At 45.6% G+C, this 10733-nt stretch overlaps 1 non-coding gene across 1 annotated transcript; it reads right to left on the minus strand.

The window, feature by feature from the left end:
• Positions 1–4286: 4286 nt before the first annotated feature.
• On the minus strand, positions 4287–4390 carry LOC111826374. Its single transcript, XR_002829719.1, has one exon. It is a non-coding gene; the product is annotated as a U6 spliceosomal RNA (small nuclear RNA).
• Positions 4391–10733: the final 6343 nt, after the last annotated feature.

Here is a 10733-nt window from a genome sequence, read left to right on the forward strand (position 1 = left end):
AATTTAATGTGGCCCCAGCCTGTTTGGCTCAGTGGATAGAGCGTCAGCCTGCGGACTGAAGGGTCCCGTGTTTGATCCCGGTCAAGGGCACATGCCTGGGTTGCGGGCTCGATCCCCAGTAGGGAACGTGCAGGAGGCAGTCAATCAATGATTCCCTCTCATCATTGATGTTTCTATATTTCTCTCCCTCTCCCTTCCTCTCTGAAATTAATAAAAAATATATTTAAAAAATTTAATGTGAAATGAAAATTTTGCCAGATTAATAGCAGATTAGACTCTACAGAAGAACAGGTCAGTAAACTTGCAAGCATAGTAATGGATATGATCCACACTAAAGCACAGAAAGAAGGAAAAATCCCACTAGATCCACTCTGTCCTGTGGGAAAATATTAAGCAGTATGTGTAACTTTGTATGTGTAATTGTATGATTGAAGTGTCAGAAGGGAGAGGGTCAGGAAAGAAATATATTTGAGGAGATACTGGCCAAAGTTCTTTCAAATTTAATGACAACTATAAACTCACAGATACTCAAAAAATCACAAGCAGAATAAACATAAATAAAACCAAACCCAGCGGGGGGAGGAGGTAGGCTAGAAAGGGTCAATGTGGAGAAAAAGGGCACATCTGTATTATTTTCAACAATAAAGATAAATTTTAAAAAAGAAAGAACAGAAAACCAAATCCAGACACATCAACACCAAATTGCTGAAAACCAGTGGTAATGAAAAAATTGTTTAAAATTTCAGAAGGCTGGGTTGATACATCTAGGTTGATGACATTTGCTCTATTATTCTGCAAGAATTAGTTTGTTATTCACTCACTGACAGGGACATTTGGGTTTTTGCTTTTTGGTGATTATTAATAAAGCTGCTATAAGCATTCTTATACAGATAAAAAAATCCAGAGAATAACGATACATTAAAAATAGAAGAACAAAGGTTAGAATTGCCACAGTTTTCTTGTCAGAAACAAAATAAGCTAGAGGACATCAGAACATCTTTAAAGCCTAAGGACAAAAATGCCGTCAGTCTAGACGTCTGTATCTAGTGAAAATATTCTTCAATAAACAAACAAAAAACACAAGCATTTTCAAATACTAAAGCTGAGAAAATTTGTTTCCTGCAGATATGCACTTTAAGAAATATTAGGGAATCTTCTTCAGGCAGAAGGAAAGTGATACCAGATGGAAACTTGGATGTACACATAGGAATGAAGACCACTGGAAAAAGGAAACAGAAAAGAATTTTTCTTATTTAAAAAAATTTTTAAAGGTAATTGTTTAAAAGCAAAACAAACCTTGTATTGTGGAGTTTATAACACATCTAGATGTAAAAAGTAGGACAGAAATAGCATGAAGATTTGGAGAGGAGAAAACAAAAACCAGCATTTCCTTGACTCCTTTGCAAGTTGATTGGCTATATGACTGTGTTCTGGTCTGTGATTTGAGCAGAAGTGGCACATGCAATTCTCCGGAGATAGAAAGAGAGAAGGCATGTCTTTTATCTCTTCCTTCTTCCTGCCTGGGATTCTGACTGGAGCTCCAGAAACTTGGACAAAAGAGTGACCTTTGGATATTGAACAATGACTTTTCCTTCTTTGGATAATGAAAGAGCAACAAGATCTAAGGAGCCTGGTTCCCCAACACCATGGATTGCCAGATCAAACCTGGATGGGGCCTTCTGGATATTTTTCAGTGAGAAAAGAATTTATCTTGTTAAGCTACTGTTATTTGGAGGTTTTCTTCAACCCAGAGCTGAATGCAAGTCTATCTAATATGGTTAGCTATTTAAAAGAGTAATGCAATTGGTAAATCTCTGACAAGATGATCTAAAAAAAAAAAGAAGAGAAAGCTCTGGTCAGGTAGCTCAGTTGGTTAGGGTGTTGTCCTGATACACCCAACCAACTGAGCCACACTGGCCAGGGCTGGCTCTGACATTCTAAAATGACATTCACAATCTAGGTTGTGACTTTTGCTCTGTTATTGTTCCATCTTGGCATTGGAGAAAGGGTGCGCACGTATAATTTCATAGCAATCAACCATTAAGAAGGGCAGGCATAACTTCTGTTCTAAGCAGGAAGCCTGTTAATAAAGAAGAGAGAAGCCCCTGAACTAAATGACTCCATTTTGCAACCAGGAAGCAAGCCCTGGCCATTTTCTCATTCACTGGCAGGTGAAGTCTGCTCAGACTTACTAACCAAGGTCAGCTTTTAGAGCTTCTGGTAGGGCTGCCATGCATTTGGCACCAGGCTGTGAGCAGGGCTCCTGAGTGAAAACAGCTCCCCCTGCCCGCCTTTCAGAGCCTCTGTCTGCACAGTGCTGTTCTTTCCAAGGGCCCCTGTCTCAGGAGCACCTGAGACTCAGAAATTCACCAGGAATCCCTTTGCAGCATTGCGCATTCCAGATCCCTACGTAGAGCGGCCACACCCAGATTCCACATAAGAGCCACAGCAGACCAGCTCTTTCTGTACACGTTCTCCACCTTCCTGAGTGTTCCTGCCTCATGGCTGAGCCATGTGTCTACATTTGTAAGTGACATCGTTGGTCCCATATGAGAGGTAAGATTCTTCTTTCTTTTTTTAAAAAAATATATTTTATTGATTTTTTACAGAGAGGAGGGGAGAGGGATAGAGAGTTAGAAACATTGACGAGAGAGAAACATTAATCAGCTGCCTCCTGCACACCTCCTACTGGGATGTGCCCGCAACCAAGGCACATGCCCTTGACTGGTATCGAACCTGGGACCTTTCAGTCCGCAGGCCGATGCTCTATCCACTGAGAAAACCGGTTAGGGCAGATTCTTCTTTCTTAAAAAAAATTTATTTATTGATTTTCAGAGAGAGAGAAAAAGGAGGGGGGGGGGAGAGACAGAGAGACAGAGGGGGGAGGGGGAGAGAGAGAGAGGGAGAGAAAGAGAGACTTGTTGTTCCACTCATTTATGTATTCACTGCTTGATTTTTGTATGTGCCCTGACCGGTATTAGAACCCACAGCCTTGCTGTATTGGGACGATGCTCTAATCAACTGAGCTACCCAGCCAGGGCCAAAGTAGGTTTCTTCATCCCAAGCACATTTCTGCAACCAGCCTGGTTCCACATTTGGAAGTAGCCACAATGGTGGGAGTCTGCCAGTGTGCTCTGTGCAGTGCCTCTTCTGCAAGGGCAGCTCCAGACACCCACACCTCACCTCACAAATCTTCCAAAGGCTTCTGAGCCTCCTCTCCACATGACCACCTGCCTGACCTGCTTACTTGCCTCATATTCCCTCTGCACTGCAGCCCAGCTAGCCTGCTGGACCTCCCCGGCACAGCCCACCCCCTAGCCTAGGGCCTCTGACTGGGACATTTGTCCTTGTGGGTCCTAGCCACAGTCTGATGCCCCCTCTGTGTTAGAGTTCTCCAGGGAAACAGAACTAATAGGATGTGTATATAGTAGATAGATGGGTAGATGGACCTAGATCTATCATCTATCGATATCTATCTACCTAGCATCTATCCACAGAGATTTATTTTAAGGAATTAGCACATATAATCATCGGGGCTGGCAGGGCACGTGGCGGGTTGGAGATCCAGGGAAGAACTGATGTTGATATTGATTTCAGAGAGAGGGTGGGAGAGGGAGAGAGATAGAAACTTCAATGATGAGAGAGAATCATTGATTGGCTGCCTCCTGCATGACCCCTATTGGGGATTGAGCCCACAACCTAGGCATCTGCCCTGACTGGGAATAGAGCCCTGATCTCCTGGTTCATGTGTTGACGCTCAACCACTGAGCCACGCTGGCTGGGCCAAAAGATATCTTTTACTCAAATACAGTTAACCCTTTAAACAGTGCTGGGCTCACCCTTTTCCGTCCTGCTTGCGGTGAGGTTCTGTGGTTTTCTCTGACCCTTAAGCCTGTGCCCTTTCTTTGTCTCCATGACTCCCACAGAGCCCTCCACCCCTTTTCCTGACATGCTGATTGTTCTCTTCTACTGATGGCATTCATTTGGGATAATGGAAAAAGTCATGGGTGTGTGAGTCAGGTCCGGGTTCTAGTGTAGACAGCTCCTTTCCTTGTAGGTGATACTGAAAAGGTCACTTTCGTCTACTCCTTGTGAAATGGTGATGTGTGCCCACCTCTTTTTAAAAATTTTATTATTTTTATTGGGGTGACATTGGTTAATTAAATTACATAGATTTCAAGTGTATAATTCTACAGCACATCATCTGTATATTGTACTGTATGTTCACCACCCAAAGTCAAGCCTCCTTCTGTCACCCTTTATCCTCCCTTTACCCTCTTCTAAAAAAAAATATGGAATGCTTCATCAATTCGCATGTCATCTCTGTGCAGAGGCCATGCTAATCTCTGTATCATTCCAGTTTTAGTACATGTGCTGCCAAAGCAAGCACACGTGCCCACCTCTTACCACATGTGCAGTACCCGGCACAGAGTGGGCGCTTCATTAACTTGACTTCCTTTTCTCTCCAAGACCAGGTGCTACCTCCTCCCCTCACATTGGCCCCTCTCCCCAGCTGGGAACGTGGATTGGAAGACTCCATGTTGGTGCGTTAGTGAGGATTCTCCTGAGAAACAGAACCAATAGGATATGTATTTATAGAGAGAGATGTGGGACCTGGAAAGTCTGAAATCCACAGGCGAAGCTGGCAGACTGGAAATTCCAGCAAGAGTTGATATTACAGTCAAGACTGAGGGCAGTCTGAGGTAGAATTCCTTCCTACTCATGGGAACCTCAGTCTTTTCGACTTATTGGATGAGGCTCACCGCATAATGGAGGGCAATCTGTTTTTTTTTTTTAAAGATATATTTTATTGATTTTTTATAGAGAGGAAGGGAGAGGGATAGAGAGTCAGAAATATCGATGAGAAACATCGATCAGCTGCCTCCTGCATACCCCCTACTGGGGATGTGCCCGAAACCAAGATACATGCCCTTGACTGGAATCGAACCTGGGACCCTTCAGTCCGCAGGCTGATGCTCCATCCACTGAGCCAAACCGGTCAGGGCAAATCTGTTTTACTAAAGTCTACTGACTTCAATGTTAATCACATCTAAAAATACTTCACAGCAACATCCAGACTGATGCTTGACCAAACTGAGTACCATAGCCTGGCCAAGCTGACACATAAAATGAAATTTCACACCTGCCTTCAAGGTTCACCTTTGATGTTGATGGCTTACAATGGCTGGCACTCGTGAGTGTTTGCTGCAGACCAGGTACTGTGCTAAGTGCTTTCTTTGACTTGTTTGATTTAATCCTCATAACAGTTACATGAAACAGTTTCTATTTTGAATCTCAGTTTATAGAGAAGAGAGCTTAAGTTGAGAGAAGTTAAGTAACTAGCCCAAGGCTGCACAGCAAGCTGTGGAGCTGGGGTTTGAAGCCAGGCAGTCCCAATGCAGAGCCCGCTGGTGTAGCCTCACACAATGCTGCTGCCTCTTCTAGAATCTTAAAGAGACTCTGCCTCCTTCCCTGGGCCCTACTGGGGCTTGCAGGTCTCCGAGGCATTTTCTGTCTTCTGCCCCTGTGTTGTCCCCATACCTGCTTGTTGGGAGCAGGTAGAGGGTTTGTTGAATAACTGAAGTCCAGAATTGTATGCGGTCCAGTGTCTCTGACTTCCACCTTGTGCCAGTGAGGAAGGAGACCGGCCAGATTTCTGCCATGTCCCTGTCCTAGCAGCCAGGGCACTCCTGCATGGCCACCTTTCCTGGCTGGGCACTGGTGGGACCACACCTCCTGCAAATGGCACTGTGACCACAGGACTCAGCTGATAAGGAGTCAGGAGGAAGCCCAGCTCTGGGCTCTGGAGTCAAATGAGGTTAGTCCCTTGTAGGGCATGGTGGCCTGCCTGCAGCAGATGCACTTAACACAACTTCCGCCTTCTTGGAATACTTGAGCGGCCCAGGAATGTGATTTTAGGCTGTCTTGGCAACACTGCCTTGACCCTTTAGGATTAATGTTCTTACCCAACCTCCCTGAATCTCAGGAACCACTGATTTTGCCTGCCCGGCTCAGTGCTGTGCTCACTCACTGCCCTGGGAACCGGCAGGCTGGCCCTGTTTCCTGATTCCTGGATGATGGGCTTCCTGGCCTTGGCCCCGTTACCTGCCTGCTCAAGGCCTGTCCTGTCCTAGGTTGTTGCAGGAGCAGTAACCACCACACACCTGTCCCCACCGATGAACAGGTTGACACTCTAGGCCTAAACCTGCCTCCTTCCTCTAGCAGTGGTTCTCAACCTTCTGGCCCTTTAAATACAGTTCCTCATGTTGTGACCCAACCATAAAATTATTTTCGTTGCTACTTCATAACTGTAATGTTGCTACTTTTATGAATCATAATGTAAATATCTGATATGCAGGGTGGTCTCTTAGGCGACCCCTGTGAAAGGGTCGTTCGACTGCCAAAGGGGTCGCGACCCACAGGTTGAGAACCGCTGCTCTAGTGGGTTGAATAGTGTCTCCTCAAAAGATATTCCAACTCCTGATCCCTGGTACCTGTGAATGTGACCTTACGTGGAAAAGGGGTCTTTGTAGACATGATTAACCTAATATCTTGAGATGAGAACATCCTGGATTGCCTGGGTGGGCCCTAAATCCAATGACAGCTGTCCTGATAAGAACCAGGCAGCCCGGCTCGTGTGGCTCAGTGAGCATTGACCTATGAACCAGGATGAACCAGGAGGCCATGGTTCAATTCCCTGTAAGGGCACATGCCCGGGTTGTGGGCTTGATCCCCAGTAGGGGGCGTGCAGGAGGCAGCTGATCAATGATTCTCACTCAGCATTGATGTTTCTAACTATCTCTCCCTCTCCCCTCCTCTCTGAAATAGATAAAAATATATTTAAAAAAAGAGAAGAGAATGAGGCAGGGGGAGATTAGAGATCCTGAGATAGAGGAGGCCATGTGAGGATGGAGGCAGAGATTGAAGCCATGCAGGCCCCCAGCTAAGGACTGCCAGGAGCCCCCAGAAGCTGTAAGAGACAAGGAAGGATCCTCCCCTAGAGCCTTCAGAGGGAGCAGGCCCTGCTGACACCTTGACCTTGGACTTCTGGCCTCTAGAACTGTGAGACAATAAATTTCTGTTGTCTTAAGCCACAAAATTTGTGATAATTTTTACAGCGCAACAGCAAAGTAACACATCCCCTAATTATGGGTGTGGAATCCAGGATGCAAGACCGGCCCTACCTTTGGATTGAGAGCCTGACTCTGACCAGCCTGGTGGCCTGGGCTGTGCAGCCCCTTGTATGTACCAGGGACCCAATGCCAATGAGGGAGGGACTGGACGGAACAGGAGTAAATTGAGTGCAGCTGAGTTAAAAGGTGGCATTCAGGGACTCACCTGAGTTCAAATATTCCCTATAGTATTTGTTAGCTCAACTTTGGTTTCCTCAGAAGATAGAGACCATAGTGGGAGTTATTACTATTGGGGTGGAACAGAGAGAATCACAGGCTGGGAAACCAGGGATTCTAGAGTACTTCTGCCATGGACTGGCTCTGTGACCTCCGATGCCTGCCTCTGTATGAGGGGTCCAGTGTGGCCTGTCCCCACACTTCACAGCACTGTTGTGAGAATCAAAGGAAGGCGTATAGGTATAAGACTCTTGCAAACTGTAAAGTATTTCACAAACTCAAGATATTTGTATTATGATTTATAGGGTGATTATCTGTCCCAATGCATTTATACTGCCGTGTGCGTTTGAATGTGCCTTTGTGTAACTCAATGGGGGTGGGAGGAGGTGGTTTCCAAGCTACTTAACTCAAAGGGAATCATGATTGTCACCCCAGGTGACTTCTGATAGCACAAGCCCTCACTGAACTTTCATGTGAGGCCAGTGAGGCTTTTCGAGAGCTTTTGCTGAGTTTGTATGGATACATTCTGATTTGTGCTGTGTCTGGCGGAAGATCTGTGCACATCACAGATAGAGAGGAAACCCTACAGGTCTGGCAGCAGCCTGAGTTGGATGGTTGGAGAAGGCTGTTACATCTGTCCCGTGTCTGGCACCTTTATGCTTCCTGGGGGTGGAGGAGAAGAGACCCAGGACTCTCCAGTGACTCCCCTCCAGTTCTTGGCATTGTGAGAACGTAATTATCTTCCTTTGTATATGATTATGCACCCAGGGCCTAATGCACAGTGCCTGGCACAGGGTCCCCAATCTCAGGGTTTATGGAATGACTCATGCTCTAACCTGGAGATGAAGGAAGCTCTGGCCGTTTATAGGTTTCAACAGCTGGGAATGTAGCCCAACTACTTCCAGAAAACATACAAGAGAGAGGGTGTGGGGTGTATCATTACCTGTGTCTAAAAATCTGATGACTAATTAATATGTAAATGCTAAGTCACTACAAATGACAGGTGGACTGAAATGATTTGGGGAGGGGAGTTAAAGTGTAGACAGGCCATCTCTCAGATTACTGAGGAAAACCATGAAATGGGGCGTTCAGGGTTGCATTAAGAGCAGTCTCCAAGGACTTCCTGTCCAGCTCAGTTGGGAAGTAGAAGACAGTGGGATACATGAAGGACCACCACAAGGCTTACAAAGGGTGGTGCTGGGGCCATGGGGAGTGTTGTGGCTGTAGGAGTCTGATCCGGTTTTGAATCTGAGCTCTGTCCCTAGCCTTTATGTGACTTTGGCCACCTCACTCTTCAACCTCCAGTTTCACATCTCTAAAACAGGGACAATAATATCTCCCTCAGAGGGTTGTGGTAAGGACCAACTAGATCACAGCGAAAGTGTCCAGTGGTTTACTATTACTACACTTACTGGCGTGGGCAATGCCCTTTTCTGAACCTTAGTTTCTTCATCGGTAAAAATGGAATACGTGAGAGTACCTGGCTCACAGCTGATGTTCAATAAAAGTTTGTTTTTTATTTTTAACTTTAAAAAAATTTTTGAAACAGTTTTAGACTTAAAGTTGAAAAAACACTAGCAAGTTTCCCTTATACTTTATAACTAAGCTTCCCTAATGTTAACATCATACGTAATCACAGTACAATGGTCAAAAACCAGGAAATTAACATTGGCACAATGCTATTAACTAAACTTCAGACCTTATTCCTTTGTCCTTTTCTGTTCCAAGTTCCAAATCAGGATCCTGTACTCCATTTAGTTGTTGTATTCCTTAATTTTCTTCAAATTGTGACAGTTCTCAGTCTTTGTCTTTCATGACCTTGACATTCTTGGTGAGTACTGGTCAATTACTTGGAAGAAATATTTCTCAACTTTGGTTCGCTTGATGTTTTCTTATGATTAGATTGAGGTTGTGAACTTTACGCAGAAATACCACAGCAATGATGTATTTTTTGTTTTGTTTTTTTCCTTTATTGCAATAAATACACATAACATGAAAACTTACCATTTAGACCAGTGGTTCTCAACCTTCCTAATGCCGTGACCCTTTAATACAGTTCCTCATGTTGTGGTGACCCCCAACCATAAAATTATTTTCATTGCTACTTCATAACTGTAATTTTGCTACTGTTATCAGTCGTAATGTAAATATCTGATATGCAGGATGTATTTTCATTGTTACAAATTGAACGTAATTAAAGCAGAGTGATTAATCACAAAAACAATATGTAATTATATATGTGTTTTCTAATGGTCTTAGGCGACCCCTGTGAAAGGGTCATTCCACCCCCAAAGGGGTCGCGACCCACAGGTTGAGAACCGCTGATTTAGACCATTTTAAAGTGGCATTTAGTACATTTACAGTGTTGTACATCTACCTTGTCCAGAACATTTCCACCCCCCAAAAAAATCCCTTACCCATTAGCAGTCGCTCCCCATGCCCATCCCTCAGCCCCTGGCAATCACTAATCTGCTTTCTGTCTCTATGATTTTGCCTATTCCGGACATTGCATATAAATGGAATTTTCTGACTGGCTGTTTTCACTAAGCATCATGTTTTCAAGGTTCATCCGGGTTGCAGCATGAATCAGTACTTTATTTTTATGTATGAAGAATATTTTGTGGACAGACCACATTTTACTTTATTCAACAGTGAAACCTGGGGTGGGCTCCGCCTGGGGGATGAGGGAAGGAGGGAGGAGACCCCTGTGACTGGCAGGAAGTACTGTGAGGTGTGGAGAGAAGGGCCAGGATTGGCACCCTGGGGAGTAAAGGACTGCATTTACACGGTGCAGACAATGCTAATGGAGGCCACTTGTAGGACTGTCCACTGGGTAGCAGATTGCTTCCAAAGTCTCATTTGTGGAAAAGGAAGAACAGTTGTCTATGAGGAGGGGGAGATGACCCAAGGATGGGAAGGGAATCTCTGGGGGTGGAGAACCTGGTTCTCAGTGGCACCGATTTTCCAGGGGAAACCACGGCCCCCGGAGACCTGCCCCTCTGTCCACCAGAGGCTGGTCCACCGGGGAGCACGCTCAGGAAGGGGCCGGTGCTGGGGGAGGGCATGTGCTCGTTGCTTAGAGGGAAAGGGGCGCCTCCCTTTAGGGTAGGCAAATACAGTAGTGGCAAACTTCTATTTATAAAAAAGGTGTGCCGAGGGGGAGGGCAAACATCTCCATTTCCTCAGCGTCGCACCCCAGCTGTTCCCCAACTAGCAGGCCTCCCCGGGGACCGAACCGCGGGGAGAGGTGGTCTCCTAGGCCAGCCCCCGGGTTGGGGTCAGCCCCCATGGAGCGCAGAGCTCGCGGCGGGCGCGGCGCTGCCCCGGGCGGAGGGCGGAGCCGCAAGTCATTTCCTTTTCTATATTTTCATTTAATTTATAAAA

The sequence above is a fragment of the Myotis lucifugus genome, unplaced genomic scaffold, assembly GCF_000147115.1.
Source record: "Myotis lucifugus unplaced genomic scaffold, Myoluc2.0 scaffold_72, whole genome shotgun sequence".
Lineage (NCBI taxonomy): Eukaryota > Metazoa > Chordata > Mammalia > Chiroptera > Vespertilionidae > Myotis > Myotis lucifugus.